Source organism: Ambystoma mexicanum, chromosome 1q, assembly GCF_040938575.1.
Source record: "Ambystoma mexicanum isolate Mex_15411 chromosome 1q, UKY_AmexF1_1, whole genome shotgun sequence".
Lineage (NCBI taxonomy): Eukaryota > Metazoa > Chordata > Amphibia > Caudata > Ambystomatidae > Ambystoma > Ambystoma mexicanum.
Genome location: NC_090922.1, coordinates 1,530,288,816 through 1,530,304,812, shown reverse-complemented (window position 1 = coordinate 1,530,304,812; position 15,997 = coordinate 1,530,288,816). Strand labels below are relative to the sequence as shown.

The window sequence follows — 15,997 nt, the reverse complement described above, 5'->3', positions numbered from 1 at the left end:
TTGGTCCCACTATTCCAATGGGTCAAAGCGCCTTCGCAGACCTTCTAGGACGATCAGATGCAGAGGAGTCTCGCAGGACGACAGCGGGCTCAGGGTGCCAAACCTTCCAGCGGGTTAACAGCGGTTCCTTGATTCGGCTTCTTGTTGCAGGATACTTGGCTCCTTATCCTTTGTTCGTGTGAACTCAGGAGATCGACATGGTAGTGGTGTTTACGGCCTCCTCTTATCCAAAGTTCCCTTCGTGCCAAAACGGAGAGGACCCAATGGGAGATCTACTCACAAACCCTCATTCCATACGTGGACCAATCACGGACCACAGTGGTCCCAGGCATTCAGGACACTTCAGACTCTCTGGCACCCAGGATGTGTATTGGGAACAGACATCCCAGCCCACATCCTGGAGGCACACACACAAGGCATGCAGAAGCCCGCGAAAGCTTTGGGTTTCGCGGGAAAGTGCATAACCAAATAAGGACTGACTCGGGTCGGCTCGACCTGGGGAAGGTGAAGGGGCAAGATGGCCAAAGGACAGGACAAAGAACCTCGTGGCATGGCCATTTTGGAGCCAGGCCACCTATTCGTGCCAAATGTGGTAATCGCGGATAACATGGCAAAAAAGGGTTCAAAACATAAGATAAACGATAGCTGCCACCAGTCCTGTCCATGACACATCTGCACAGTTTATAGTAAGTCCAGCGAGAGGTTCTAGGGCCTTTGGAATGACTAGAGACCCAAGGGTGCGGTAAAGTAAGGTACATTGCACTCTTGTTACATGTTGCACAAAAGCTGCAACATGAGGAAAGGACTAAGGGAAACTAAATCTCCCAGTACTGACTGTCTTAAGGGCATGTCAGTTTCCCCATAAGAAGTGAGCGAAAGCCCAGAGGAGTGCGGCTGAGGGCTGCGCTTCTCTGGCAAAGGTTAGATCAGGGTGTAAAACAGCAGCAAAAAGTTTGGGGTTTGACACATGGAGGGAAAATTACATTCAAATATGAAATCTTTCCTAACAGCTGCCAAGCCGCAGAAGCAGGGGCGGGCTGAGATAAGAAATAGGCCCGGACACCCAAAAGAAAGTGACCCACCCCTCACCTTAAAAAAGTGGCCCACCCTTCGCCTCACGACCCTTGACCTCTGAAGACATCACCAGAAATGATGACATTTGACCACACCCCAAAAGTGACATCCCGGGAAGCAATGAAACACGACCCTTCACCCCTTGACAAAACAGGAAGCGGCAACAAATAGCATTGTTCCTAAGTACACTATGAAAAATATGGTTATGATTTCACTAATGTGATATACATTTTATAAAAGAATGGATCACCATATGTATCATTAATATCTGTGTGTATAGATCCATATTGCACATTGCAGGTGTTTTTTGTTTTGTTTTTTGTTTTAATTAAAAATTTCAAATTTTTTTTCTTCCTCCAAACCGACCCAGTAGTGGCCAGAAACCGGCCCCCACTCCCTAGGGACGATTTCAGCCCGGTCAAGGGCCGAAAGGCTGAGGGGCCAATCCGACCCTGCGCAGGAGCAGCAGCTATCTGTCTGCTCTGCCAGGCTGCAGGAGCAGCAGCTATCTGTCTGCTCTGCCAGGCTGCAGGAGCAGCAGCAATCTGTCTGCTCTTGGCTGGCTTCAGGAGAAGCAGCTATCTGTGTGCTCTGCCAGGCTCCAGGAGCAGCAGCTATCTGTCTGCTCTGCCAGGCTGCAGGAGCAGCAGCTATCTGTGTGCTCTTGGCTGGCTGCAGGAGCAGCAGCTATCTGTCTGCTCTTGGCTGCAGGAGCAGCAGCTATCTGTGTGCTCTGCCAGGCTGCAGGAGCAGCAGCTATCTGTGTGCTCTGCCAGGCTGCAGGAGCAGCAGCTATCTGTCTGCTCTTGGCTGCAGGAGCAGCAGCTATCTGTGTGCTCTGCCAGGCTGCAGGAGCAGCAGCTATCTGTGTGCTCTGCCAGGCTGCAGGAGCAGCAGCTATCTGTGTGCTCTTGGCTGGCTGCAGGAGCAGCAGCTATCTGTCTGCTCTGCCAGGCTCCAGGAGCAGCAGCTATCTGTGTGCTCTGCCAGGCTCCAGGAGCAGCAGCTATCTGTGTGCTCTGCCAGGCTCCAGGAGCAGCAGCAATCTGTGTGCTCTTGGCTGGCTGCAGGAGAAGCAGCTATCTGTGTGCTCTGCCAGGCTCCAGGAGCAGCAGCTATCTGTGTGCCCTGCCAGGCTCCAGGAGCAGCAGCAATCTGTCTGCTCTTGGCTGCAGGAGCAGCAGCTATCTGTGTGCTCTGCCAGGCTGCAGGAGCAGCAGCTATCTGTGTGCTCTGCCAGGCTGCAGGAGCAGCAGCTATCTGTCTGCTCTTGGCTGGCTGCAGGAGAAGCAGCTATATGTGTGCTCTGCCAGGCTGAAGGAGCAGCATTGATCTGTCTGCTCTTGGCTGCAGGGGCAGCAGCTATCTGTGTGCTCTGCCAGGCTGCAGGAGCAGCAGCTATCTGTCTGCCCTGCCAGGCTGCAGGAGTAGCAGCTATCTGTGTGCTCTGCCAGGCTCCAGGAGCAGCAGCTATCTGTGTGCTCTGCCAGGCTCCAGGAGCAGCAGCAATCTGTCTGCTCTTGGCTGCAGAAGCAGCAGCTATCTGTGTGCTCTGCCAGGCTGCAGGAGCAGCAGCAATCTGTGTGCTCTGCCAGGCTGCAGGAGCAGCAGCTATCTGTCTGCTCTTGGCTGGCTGCAGGAGCAGCAGCTATCTGTGTGCTCTGCCAGGCTGCAGGAGCAGCGGCTATCTGTGTGCTCTGCCAGGCTGCAGGAGCAGCAGCTATCTGTCTGCTCTTGGCTGCAGAAGCAGCAGCTATCTGTCTGCTCTGCCAGGCTGCAGGAGCAGCAACTATCTGTGTGCTCTGCCAGGCTGCAGGAGCAGCAGCTATCTGTCTGCTCTGCCAGGCTGCAGGAGCAGCAGCTATCTGTGTGCTCTGCCAGGCTGCAGGAGCAGCAGCAATCTGTCTGCTCTGCCAGGCTGCAGGAGCAGCAGCTATCTGTGTGCTCTGCCAGGCTGCAGGAGCAGCAGCTATCTGTCTGCTCTGCCAGGCTGCAGGAGCAGCAGCTATCTGTGTGCTCTGCCAGGCTCCAGGAGCAGCAGCTATCTGTGTGCTCTGCCAGGCTGCAGGAGCAGCAGCTATCTGTCTGCTCTTGGCTGGCTGCAGGAGCAGCAGCTATCTGTGTGCTCTGCCAGGCTGCAGGAGCAGCAGCTATCTGTGTGCTCCTGGCTGGCTGCAGGAGCAGCAGCTATCTGTGTGCTCTGCCAGGCTGCAGGAGCAGCAGCTATCTGTGTGCTCTGCCAGGCTGCAGGAGCAGCAGCTATCTGTGTGCTCTTGGCTGGCTGCAGGAGCAGCAGCTATCTGTGTGCTCTGCCAGGCTGCAGGAGCAGCAGCTATCTGTGTGCTCTGCCAGGCTGCAGGAGCAGCAGCTATCTGTCTGCTCTGCCAGGCTGCAGGAGCAGCAGCTATCTGTGTGCTCTGCCAGGCTGCAGGAGCAGCAGCTATCTGTGTGCTCTGCCAAGCTGCAGGAGCAGCAGCTATCTTTGTGCTCTTGGCTGGCTGCAGGAGCAGCAGCTATCTGTGTGCTCTGCCAGGCTGCAGGAGCAGCAGCTATCTGTCTGCTCTGCCAGGCTGCAGGAGCAGCAGCTATCTGTCTGCTCTGCCAGGCTGCAGGAGCAGCAGCTATCTTTGTGCTCTTGGCTGGCTGCAGGAGCAGCAGCTATCTGTGTGCTCTTGGCTGGCTGCAGGAGCAGCAGCTATCTGTGTGCTCTGCCAGGCTGCAGGAGCAGCAGCTATCTGTCTGCTCTGCCAGGATCCAGGAGCAGCAGCTATCTGTCTGCTCTGCCAGGCTGCAGGAGCAGCAGCTATCTGTGTGCTCTGCCAGGCTGCAGGAGCAGCAGCTATCTGTGTGCTCTGCCAGGCTGCAGGAGCAGCAGCTATCTGTCTGCTCTTGGCTGGCTGCAGGAGAAGCAGCTATCTGTGTGCTCTGCCAGGCTCCAGGAGCAGCAGCTATCTGTGTGCCCTGCCAGGCTCCAGGAGCAGCAGCAATCTGTCTGCTCTTGGCTGCAGGAGCAGCAGCTATCTGTGTGCTCTGCCAGGCTGCAGGAGCAGCAGCTATCTGTGTGCTCTGCCAGGCTGCAGGAGCAGCAGCTATCTGTCTGCTCTTGGCTGGCTGCAGGAGAAGCAGCTATCTGTGTGCTCTGCCAGGCTGAAGGAGCAGCATTGATCTGTCTGCTCTTGGCTGCAGGGGCAGCAGCTATCTGTGTGCTCTGCCAGGCTGCAGGAGCAGCAGCTATCTGTCTGCTCTGCCAGGCTGCAGGAGTAGCAGCTATCTGTGTGCTCTGCCAGGCTCCAGGAGCAGCAGCTATCTGTGTGCTCTGCCAGGCTCCAGGAGCAGCAGCAATCTGTCTGCTCTTGGCTGCAGAAGCAGCAGCTATCTGTGTGCTCTGCCAGGCTGCAGGAGCAGCAGCAATCTGTGTGCTCTGCCAGGCTGCAGGAGCAGCAGCTATCTGTCTGCTCTTGGCTGGCTGCAGGAGCAGCAGCTATCTGTGTGCTCTGCCAGGCTGCAGGAGCAGCGGCTATCTGTGTGCTCTGCCAGGCTGCAGGAGCAGCAGCTATCTGTCTGCTCTTGGCTGCAGAAGCAGCAGCTATCTGTCTGCTCTGCCAGGCTGCAGGAGCAGCAACTATCTGTGTGCTCTGCCAGGCTGCAGGAGCAGCAGCTATCTGTCTGCTCTGCCAGGCTGCAGGAGCAGCAGCTATCTGTGTGCTCTGCCAGGCTGCAGGAGCAGCAGCAATCTGTCTGCTCTGCCAGGCTGCAGGAGCAGCAGCTATCTGTGTGCTCTGCCAGGCTGCAGGAGCAGCAGCTATCTGTCTGCTCTGCCAGGCTGCAGGAGCAGCAGCTATCTGTGTGCTCTGCCAGGCTCCAGGAGCAGCAGCTATCTGTGTGCTCTGCCAGGCTGCAGGAGCAGCAGCTATCTGTCTGCTCTTGGCTGGCTGCAGGAGCAGCAGCTATCTGTGTGCTCTGCCAGGCTGCAGGAGCAGCAGCTATCTGTCTGCTCTGCCAGGCTGCAGGAGCAGCAGCTATCTGTGTGCTCTGCCAGGCTGCAGGAGCAGCAGCTATCTGTGTGCTCTGCCAGGCTGCAGGAGCAGCAGCTATCTGTGTGCTCTTGGCTGGCTGCAGAAGCAGCAGCTATCTGTGTGCTCTGCCAGGCTGCAGGAGCAGCAGCTATCTGTGTGCTCTGCCAGGCTGCAGGAGCAGCAGCTATCTGTCTGCTCTGCCAGGCTGCAGGAGCAGCAGCTATCTGTGTGCTCTGCCAGGCTGCAGGAGCAGCAGCTATCTGTGTGCTCTGCCAAGCTGCAGGAGCAGCAGCTATCTGTGTGCTCTTGGCTGGCTGCAGGAGCAGCAGCTATCTGTGTGCTCTGCCAGGCTGCAGGAGCAGCAGCTATCTGTCTGCTCTGCCAGGCTGCAGGAGCAGCAGCTATCTGTCTGCTCTGCCAGGCTGCAGGAGCAGCAGCTATCTTTGTGCTCTTGGCTGGCTGCAGGAGCAGCAGCTATCTGTGTGCTCTTGGCTGGCTGCAGGAGCAGCAGCTATCTGTGTGCTCTGCCAGGCTGCAGGAGCAGCAGCTATCTGTCTGCTCTGCCAGGCTCCAGGAGCAGCAGCTATCTGTCTGCTCTGCCAGGCTGCAGGAGCAGCAGCTATCTGTCTGCTCTGCCAGGCTGCAGGAGCAGCAGCTATCTGTGTGCTCTGCCAGGCTGCAGGAGCAGCAGCTATCTGTCTGCTCTGCCAGGCTGCAGGAGCAGCAGCTATCTGTGTGCTCTGCCACGCTGCTATCTGTGTGCTCTTGGCTGGCCGAGAATACAATTAGCATTATCTTCGGGATACCATGAACGTTCCTGCAGGACACCAGATTGAGACAGGGGAGCGGAAAATTACATTTACTTTAAAAATCATGTTCAGCTATTCAACGTGAAAGCATACATGCCAACATTCCGACACTCCTGGGAGGGAGATTTCTTCAGAGAATTCGGGGGACAACATTTAAAATAAATTATTTTAGGCGGGAGAATGTGAAAAATAGCAGTATTTTCAATGAAAAATCGTGAGTCTCCCGCCTAAATCGGGAGGGTTGGCATGTATGTGAAAGGTATGGAGGGCTAAGAAAAGGAGCAGGGACTGTAGATGGTGGTGTTTAACTGATCAAAGGGGGCTAATAGTGTCACTTAATGTTTCATGAGGGTGTGTTTAGAATGGGTGGTCTTAGAGGGGGTCGGCTGGGGCTATCTGCGTGTGGTTCAGTAGAGGCAAATGGGCATCTTGGTCTGGGTCTGCAAGGGGCAAGGGGCATCTTGCTATGTGGAAGGAGGATATGCCATTATGGTATTGGTCTAGAGGGAGGGATGGGGCATCTTGGTAAGGTCTGACTGGTTGGATAGGGGCATGCTGGTGTGGGTCCGGAGGGATGGGGCACATTGGTGTGGGTCTGGAAGGAGGAGTAGGGACATAGTGGTGTGGGTCTGGAGGGAGGGATAGGGACACAGTGGTGTGGGTCTGGAGGGAGTGTTGGGGTGCATTGGTGTGGGTCTGGAGGGATGGGGCACATTGGTGTGGGTCCGGATGGATGGGGCACATTGGTGTGGGTCTGGAAGGAGGAGTAGGGACATAGTGGTGTGGGTCTGGAGGGAGGGATAGGGACACAGTGGTGTGGGTCTGGAGGGAGTGTTGGGGTGCATTGGTGTGGGTCTGGGGAATGGGATGTGGAACATTGGTGTGGGTCTGGTGACAGGGATGATGCACATTGGTGTGGGTCTGGGGACAGGGATGGGGCATCTTGGTGTGTCTGTGGAGGAAGGGGATGGGTCACATTGGTGTGGGTCTGGGGGAGGGATGGGAGCACATGGGGGTGTGTCTGGAGGGAGAGATGGGGCACAGTGGGTATGGAGGGTGGCATGGGTCATCTATGTGTGGGTTGGAAGGGTGGGATGGGGCATCTTGGTGTGGCTCTGGAGGGAGGGGATGGGAGCACATTGCTGTGAGTTTGATGGGAGGGTTGGGGTACATTGGTGTGGGTCTGGGGACAGGGATGGGGCACATTGGTGTGGATCTGGGCCAGAGAGGGGGCATCTTGGTGTGGCTCTGGAGGAAGGGGATGGGGCACATTGGTGTGGGTCTGGGAGGAGGGATGGGAGCACATGGATGTGTGCCTAGAGGGAGAGATGGGGCACAGTGGGTATGGAGGGTGGCATGGGACATCTAGGTGTGGGTTGGGAGGGTGGGATGGGGCATCTTGGCGTGGCTCTGGAGGGAGGGGATGGGGCACATTGGTGTGGATTTGATGGGAGGGTTGGGGTACATTGCTCTGTGTCCGGGGGAGGGATGGGGCACATTGTGGGTCTGGGCTGAGGCATGGTTCATCTAGGTGTGGGTCTGGAGGGCAGGATGGGGGCATCTTGCTGTGTGAATGGAGGAATGGTGGGATCTTGGTGGGGTCTGCAATGGATGGAGGCACATTGGTGGCGGTCTGGAACAAGTATGGGGCATCTGTTGTTCTGGAGGGTGGGATGGGGCATCCTGGTGTGGGTGGAATGGGGCCATCTGTGCATCTGGAGGGTGGGATAGGGACATCTTGGTGTGGCTCTGGAGGGAGTGGATGGAGGCACATTGGTGTGGGTTTGATGTGAGGGATGGAGCACATTGGTGTGGGTTTGATGTGAGGGACAGGGCACATTGGTGTGGGTCTGCGGGGAGGGATGGGGTCAACAGTGTGGGTTCAGGGGGAGGCGTTGGGGGCACATTGGTGTGGGTTTGGTGGGAGGGATGGGCACTTTGTTCTGGGGAGGGATGGGGGCACATTGCTATGAGTCTGGGGAGGGATGGGGGCACATTGTTGTGGGTCTGGAGGGAGGGATGGTGGCATCTTGGTGGGATCTGCAATTGATGGGGGCACATTGGTGTCCGTCTGAAATAGGTATGGGGCATCTGTTGGTCTGAAGGGTGGAATGGGTCATCTGAGGGTGGGATGGGGCATCGCAGTGTGAGTCTGGAGGGAGGGGATGGGGCACATTGGTGCAGGTTTTATGGGAGACATTGGTCTGTGTCTGGGGGAGTGACAGTTCATCTAGGTATGGGTCTGGATGGCGGGATGGGACATCCTTCTGTGTGGATGGAGGGATGGTGGGATCTTGGTGGTGTCTGCAATGGATGGGGGTACATTGGTGTTGGTCTGGAACAGGTATGGGGCATCTGTTGTTCGGAAGGTGGTATGGGGACATCTGTGTGCATCTGGAGGGTGGGATGGGGACATCTTGGTGTGGCTCTGGAGGGAGTGGATGTAGGCACATTGGTGTCACTTTGATGGGAGGGATGGGGCACATTGGTGTTGGTCTGCAGGGAGGGATGGGGGCATACTGGTGTGGGTGTGATGGGAGAGACAGGGGACATTGGTCTGGGGAGGGATGGGTCATATTGGTGTGGGTCTGGAGGGAGGGATGGGGCAACTTGGTGTGGGTTTGATGGGAGGGATGGGGACATTGATCTGTGACTGGGTGAGGAGTGGTTCATCCAGGTGTGTGTCTGGAGGGCAGGGTGGGGGCAACTTGCTGTGTGGACGGAGAGATGGTGTCATCTTGGTGGGGTCTGCAATGAATGGGGGCATATTGGTGTTGGTCTGCAGTGAGGGATGGGGCATCCTGGTTTGGGTTGGATGGGGACATCATTGTGTGGGTCTGGAGGGAGGGGATGGGGCACATTGATGTGGGTTTGATGGGAGGGACAGGCACATTGGTCAGGGGAGGGATGGGGCATATTGGTGTGGGTCTGAGAAGGAGAGTTGGTGCATATTGGTGTGGGTCTGAGGGAAGGATGTGGCCCGTGGGTGTGGGTCTGGAGGGAGGGATTGGGGCTCATTGGTCGGGGAGGGATAGGGGCATCTTGCTGTGTGGAGGGAGGATGGGGCATCATGGTATGGGTCTTGAGGAAGGGATTGTGCATCTTGGTGGAGTCTGGATCAGAGGGGGGCATTGTTGATCTGGAATGGAGGGACAGGGCATATGATGGGGGCATGTCAGGGAATGATGGAGCATGTGGGTCTGAGGGCTGGAGCCCTCTGGTGGCAATGAAGGGGGGCATCTGGGTGTGAATGGAGGGATGCATGTCTAGAGAGAAGGATGTTGGTTTATGGGAGGGGTGGGAGCATGTGTGTGTCGAAGGGATGGGGTAATCGGGTGGGTATAGAGAGAGGGCGGATGGCGCCATCTGGGTGAGAGTCTGGAGGTAGAGGTGAAGCATATGGGTGTGGCTCTGGAGAGAGGGGTGGAGCATTTTGGTGTAGGTATGGAGGGACAGATGTTGGTGTATGTGTGGGTTCGGAGGGAGGGATGTTGGCATGTGGGTCGGGAGGGAGGTGGCATTTGAATCTGGAACGTGTGTTTGGAAGGAGAAATGGGGAATTTGATTGTGAATTGGGACATGTAGGGCTGGGGTATCTGCTTGTGAATGGGGGCATGAAGGATCATTAACAGTGGAGCAGCCGGAGGATGAGCCGCGGGCCCGACCTCGGTTGCATCCCAGGCGTGCACACCCACAGCCCGGGGCACCTCTTGCAGAGCAGTCCGGGGCACGTGGGCAACCAGGCACTGGGGAGCAGGGATTCCCTTCCACCGGAGGGGGGATTGCGACCCAGCAGATGAATGGGAATGCCTGGCAGGGTTGGATTAACCTGCTGGGGATGTCCCCAGCTGTGCACCAGAGAGGGAGCCCTGCACAGCTTCCTTACCAAGCCGGCCGCTGCGCTGGCCGGTTGCGCACACTCCTCACTCTGACCCACGGGCAGGCATTGGTGGGTGCACCCTGGTCAGCAGGGAAGCCCCAAATGGGGGCAGCCGGAAGCCGAGGGACACCTGACTGTTCTCGAGGGGCACCTCCCCAGGCAGACAGGGGCCTGGCACGCCAGGTGCGAGCCCTGAGGCATGGCGCAGCAGGCTTACTTGACGGGCAGGTGTCGAGGTTCCAGCCGCCCACATCTGTGGGTGAGCAATGGCCAGGCCCACTGGCGCAGTGGGTGACCTTCCCTCCTGCCCAGTTACCTGACGCTCGGCCTTGTGTGGCTGGGCTCGGGTTTGAAGATTCCCTGTCCGCTCTGTCTCTGGCCCGCCATGCTGTCCCTTACCCCACCCCCAAAAGAGGAGCGGAGGGTTCAGGGAAGGATGAGTGGATCGGGCCGGGTGGGCCGACGGCAGACCGGCCAGCCTCCATCCCCCTGGGAAGCACCGTGCTGCTGCAGGCGGTGGGTAGGTTTCCGGGTCTGAGCGCATGGATGTTTTTATTTTTTCTAGACCACAGTGGTCTCGGCCGAGCTAGAGGAGGCGCTGGGCTGTCTCCCCACAGGCGGTGCTGCCTCCCCCCAGCCTCTCCTGCATAGGCAGGGTCAACGTCTGGAACCAAAGAAAGTTGCCTGTGACTCTTGGTGGCAGATCACTCGACTCGTACGTCGATGAAGAACGCAGCTAGCTGCGAGAATTAGTGTTAATTGCATGACACATTGATCGACACTTTGAACACACCATGCGGCCTCGGTTCCTCCTGCGGCTAAGCCAGTCTGAGGGTGGTTTGTACATCAATCGCCCCAGGGTTCCCTCCCAGGGTGGCGTGGCTGGAGCTGTCATAGGGACCTCGTTCCCTTCGTCCCCTTAAGGTCAGGTCTCGATCAGCACCGTCACAGGATCCCTGGGCCTGGCACGCAGTCTCATTGCCGGCGCGTCCCGGCTTCCCCAATTTCCCCACCTCATGCGGGTTTAGGGAGGGTCGGGTGGCCGGCGTGCCCTGGATGTGGTGGCGGCAGCGGGCCTTAAAATAGCCTTGCGCATCTTCACCCTACCCCGGGGCACCTGGCCGTGCTGTGTGGGCTGTCTGTGGTGTCCCATGGCCACCGACGCAGGATGGCCATGGAGCGTGGCCATCGCGACCATGTGGGCTTCGGCTGCAGTTCGGGACAGCACACACTTGGCTGCGCAAGAGGCACAGGGCTGGGGCTACCCACCATATGGGCCTGAGGCCAGTTGTCCCGAGCTATGTGCTCTCCCGACTACGGCCTCCGATCAGACGTGGCGACCCGCTGAATTTAAGCATATTAAAAAGCAGAGGAAAAGAAACTAACCATGATTCCCTCAGTAACGGCCAGTAAAGAGGGAAGAGCCCTGCATCGAATCCCCGTTCAGCGGCAGGTGTGGTAAATGTGGAATACAGAAGACTGACTCCCCGGCATCGCTCAGGGGGCTCAAGTCCTTCAGATCGAGTCTCACCCAGCGGATGGTGTTAGGCGGTAGCAGCCTCTGGCACGCCGGGATCGGGTCTTCTTGGAGTCAGGTTGCTTGGGAATGCAGCCCAAAGCGTGTGGTAAACTCCATTTGAGGCTAAATATGGGCGCGAGACCGATGGCCAACAAGTATCGTAAGGCAAAGTTGAAAAGAACTTTGAAAAGAGAGTTCAAGAGGACATGAAACTGTTGAGAGGTAAACTGGTGGGGTCTGTGCAGTCCATCTGCAGGATTCAACACGGCGGGCAGGTTGGTTACCTGGAACGGTGGATGCCCTCGCGCGCCTGTGGCCTAGGCTCACCCAGCCCCCACAGGCGCATTTCCTCTGTGGCAGTGCACCGTGACAGGCTGGGAAGGCCCCAGGGGGTAGATGGCTCTCCGCTCTGGCAGAGAGTGTTACAGTCACCTGACAGCAGTTTTTCTGTGTCTGCGGGCCGAGGGAGATTGACCGCCGCCGTGCCCTTCTCCGGCAACAGTCCTGGTGCCTTTTGGGGGTCGCTGAGGCGGTGACGGGAGACGGGGCTCCCAATGCGACTGTGGTGGACTGCCCTCAGTGCGCCCCAACCATGTCATGCCGCCGGGCGGATTGTGGCCCACAAAGGGCACCAGGGGTCTATGGTGATGTTGCTTGCCCACCGGACCTTTCTTGAAACACAGACCAAGGAGCCTAAAATGTGCACGAGTCGGAGGGCCGAACAAACCCATGTGGTGCAAGGAAGGTGAGGGCTGGCGTGCGCCGATTGCGGTGGGAACCCGTCACGGTGGGCACACCACCGACCCGTCTTGCACGCTCTGTCAGGGAGATGGAGCATGAGCGTGTATGATAGGACCCGAAAGATGGTGATCTAGGCTTGGTGGAGGTCTGTAGCGGACCTGATATGCAAATCGGTTGTCCGACCTGGGTATAGGGGTGAAAGACTAATCAAACCATCTAGTAGCTAGTTCCCTCTGAAGTTTCCCTCCGGATAGCTGGTTCACGTAAACCATAGTTTTATCTGGTAAAGCAAATGATTAGAGGTCTTGGGTCCAAAATGATCTCAACCTATTCTCATACTTTAAATGGGTAAGAAGCCCAGCTCGCTGGCGTGGAGCCGGGCATTGAATGCAAGTTCCCAGTGGACCACTTTTGGTAAGTAGAACTGACCCTGTGTGATGAACCAAACGCTGGCTTAAGGTGCCCGATGCCGATGCTCATTAGACCCCGGAAAAGGTGTTGGTTGATATAGACAGCAGGACGGTGGCTAAGGAGTATGTAACAACTCACCTGGCGAATCAACTAGCTTTGAAAATGGATGGCGCTGGAGCATCTGGCCCATACCTGGCCGGCGCTGAGAGCCATGGGGGCTAAGCCGCGATGAGTAGGAGGGCCGCTGCGGTGTGCACAGAAGCTCGGGCGAGTACCCTAGTGTAGTCACTTCAGGTGCGGATCATGGTAGTAGCACATATTCAAACAAGAACTTTGAAGGCCGAAGTGCAGAAGGGTTCCGTGGGTCAGTTGTTCCTAAGAAGTGGTCGAGTGCCAGTCGGAAGGGATGGGCGATTGCCTCCGTTTCCCTCAGCCAATCGAAAGGGAGTCGGGTCCAGATTCCTGAACCCGAAGTGGCGGAAACGGGCCTCCTCGCGGCATCCAGTGCAATAATGCACATTATCCCAGAGAAGCTGGCAAGATCCCCAAGGAGTGTTCTGCTTTCTTTGTGAATGGCTGGGCACCCTAGAATGGGTTCATCCTGAGAGAGGGGCCCGAGCCCTGGAAAGCATTGCATTTTCCGGCGGAGTCCAGTGTACTCTCGCTGGTCCTTGAAAATCCGTCGTAGATGATGTAAATCTCGTGCCGGGCCGTACCCATATCCGCAGCAGTTCTCCAAGGTGAACAGCCTTTGGCATGTTGGAACAATGTAGGTAAAGGAAGTTGGAAAGTCGGATCTGTAACTTCGTTAAGGGCTGGGTCAGTCTTGCTGGGGTGCGAATCGGGGCTGGCCGCCCTGCTGCGGCTGGACGAGGTGTCTCCACCCCGGGGGCGGTGCCGACTCTGGATGTGAGTCAGACCCTTCCTGTGGATCGCCCCAGCTGCAGTAGTTACCTCTCACCGTTCCCCTCCCGGGTTTCGGAGCTGGTGTTCTCCCTCGACCGACGCCTAGCAGCTGACTTAGAACTGGTGTGGACCAGGGGAATCCGACTGTTAAATTAAAACAAAGAATCACGTAAGGCCCACGGTGGGTGTTGACACGATTTCTGCGATTTCTACCAAGTGCTGTGAATGACAAAGTGAAGAAATTCAATGAAGCGTGGGTAAACGGCGAGACTAACTCTCTTAAGGTAGCCAAATGCCTTGTCATCTAATTAGTGACGCTCATGAATGGATGAACGAGATTCCCACTGTCCCTACCTACCATATAGCGAAACCACAACTAAGGGAACTGACGTGGTAGATTCAGCGGTGACATAAGACCCCGTTGAGATTCACTCTTGTCTGTAAAGAGACATGAGAGGTGTAGAATAAGTGGAAGGCCCTTGGGATGCCGGTGAAATACCACCACTCTTATTGTTTTTTCAATTACCCGGTGAGGGAGCTCTGTGGGACTCTTGCTTCTGGCTCGAAGCGCCTGCTGGGTGTGACCTGCTCCAGGGACAGTGGCAGGTAGGGAGTTTGACTGGGGCGGTACACCTGGCAAACCATAACGCAGGTGTCCTAAGGCAAGCTCAGGGAGGACAGAAACCACCCACGGAGCTGAAGGGCAAAAGCATGCCTGATCCTGATTTTCAGTATGAATACAGACCATAAAAGCAGTGCCTCGGGATCCTTCTGACTTTTATTGTTTCAAGCAGGAGGTGTCCGAAAAGTTACCAGAGTGATAACTGGTTTATGGCAGCCAAGCGTTCATAGTGACGTCACTTTTTGATCCTTCGGTGTCAGCTCTTCCTATAATTGTGAAGCAGAATTCACCAAGCGCTGGATTGTTCACCCACTAATAGCGAACATTAGCTGGGTTTAGACAGTCGTAAAACAGGTTAGTTTTACCCTACTGATGATGTGTTGTTGCAATAGTAATCCTGCTCAGTACGAGAGGAACCGTAGATTCAGACAATTGATGTATGTGCTTGGCTGAGGAGCCAATGGGACGAAGCTACCATCTGTGGGATTATGACTGAACGCCTCAAAGTCAGAATCACCCCTAACCGTAACAGTACTGCAGTGCTGTGGAGCCTCGGTTGGCCTAGGATAGCCAGCCTCTGGGCCGGTGCGTAGAGTTGCTCTCGTTGGGACTCCAGTGTGAACTGAAGAGGGCCAGCTCTTTCACCCGTAGTGCACTGCATGTTTGTGGGGAACCTGGTGCTAAATCATTCCTAGACTACCTCATTCTGGGTCAGGGTTTCCTAAGTAGCAGAGCAGCTACCCTGTTGCGATCTATTGGAAGTCTTCCTCTGAGCCAAGCTTCTGTCAAAAGGCACTGCAGTGGTGCCACAAGGGCTTCCTCCCGCTGTGCCACGGGGCGCACATGAAACTCCCACCAACCCTGGGTGCACACCCGTAGGGGTTTGCGGGCTGGATGGGGGGCACTCTCCTCCCTTCCCAGTCAGCTTGGCAGACCATATGGCCCCAGCCCAGCCGGCAGCAGGCAGAGTGGCTCGACCCAGCCCTTGAGAGGCAGGCAGGGAAGAGGCATGGCACTGTAAGCCCCAGCACGCGGAGGCAGTAGTGGATTAAGCCCTTGCTCCTGGACAGTGGTGTCAGGGTGGGCACAGCCTGACGGCCGCCCGGCCCTCTGGTTGGGGGCCTGACCGGCCATCTGGTCAGGGGCTGGGGCAGTCGGACCAGGTGGCCCCAGTGGCGGCTGGCCCACCTGACTCCTACATTTTTCTCTGGTCAGGTTACGTAATCCCCGTGGGGGCTTAATAGTCTGTGTGGAAGTGACTCCCTGCAGGACGGCTCTGTGGCGCAGGTGGTAGACACCTGCTCTGCACCTGGACCGATGCAGGGAAGAGAGTCTGGGCCTTGGTTTGTCGGTGACGGCTTAGTGCATGGAGGCTGTGCCTTATGTCTCGGCCCCAGTGACGCTCTTCCGAGTGCAGAACTTCCACCGAACGGACAAATGGACGTCGGAAATGGAAATTCCGGCCCCTGTTTCCAACTAAAGTTTCAACGGAGCTAAATTGAGTGCAGGTAACGGAATTAGCAACCCTGCTGGGTCCCTGTACCTCTGCACGGGTAGGGGCTGGTAACGCGGCCCGGCCGGAGCTCCGGGGTGGCGGTGGCACCTTCCCCGTCCTCGGGGTAATGTCACCCGTGTGTGACCAAGTCCGAAACACAATGCTGGTGTCAAGGGGTGCCCAGAGCGGGCCCCTTTCCTCTGTGGGACTAGAACTGCTAAGAGTGGACGGCTCTGGGTTCCATGGCATTCATGGGTTAGTCCCAGTGGCAAGTGTCACCCATGTGTGACCAAGTCCCCAAGCCCAGCAGCGGTCGCGGGGAGCCCCAGCATGGTCCCTGTGCCTCTCTGGAGGGAAAAGCTCCCCCACCTTGTGAGCAAGTGTCCTGTAAAATGATTTCAGAATACTGGCCACCGTACTCGCAGAGAGCCATCTGGTCGTGCAAAGCTTTCCAATGGGCCCGGACGGGAAGGGCCTTTTGCCCCCACTGGCAAGTGACTGGCAGGTGCCCATGGGCAGGGGGC

At 57.0% G+C, this 15,997-nt stretch overlaps 2 pseudogenes; both read left to right on the top strand.

Annotated features, from left to right (window-relative positions):
• The first annotated feature begins 10,467 nt into the window (after positions 1-10,467).
• Positions 10,468-10,617, top strand: LOC138565180 (5.8S ribosomal RNA; annotated as a pseudogene).
• A 479-nt stretch (positions 10,618-11,096) lies between these two features.
• LOC138565520 (28S ribosomal RNA) lies at positions 11,097-14,764 on the top strand (annotated as a pseudogene).
• The last annotated feature ends 1,233 nt before the right edge of the window (positions 14,765-15,997 follow it).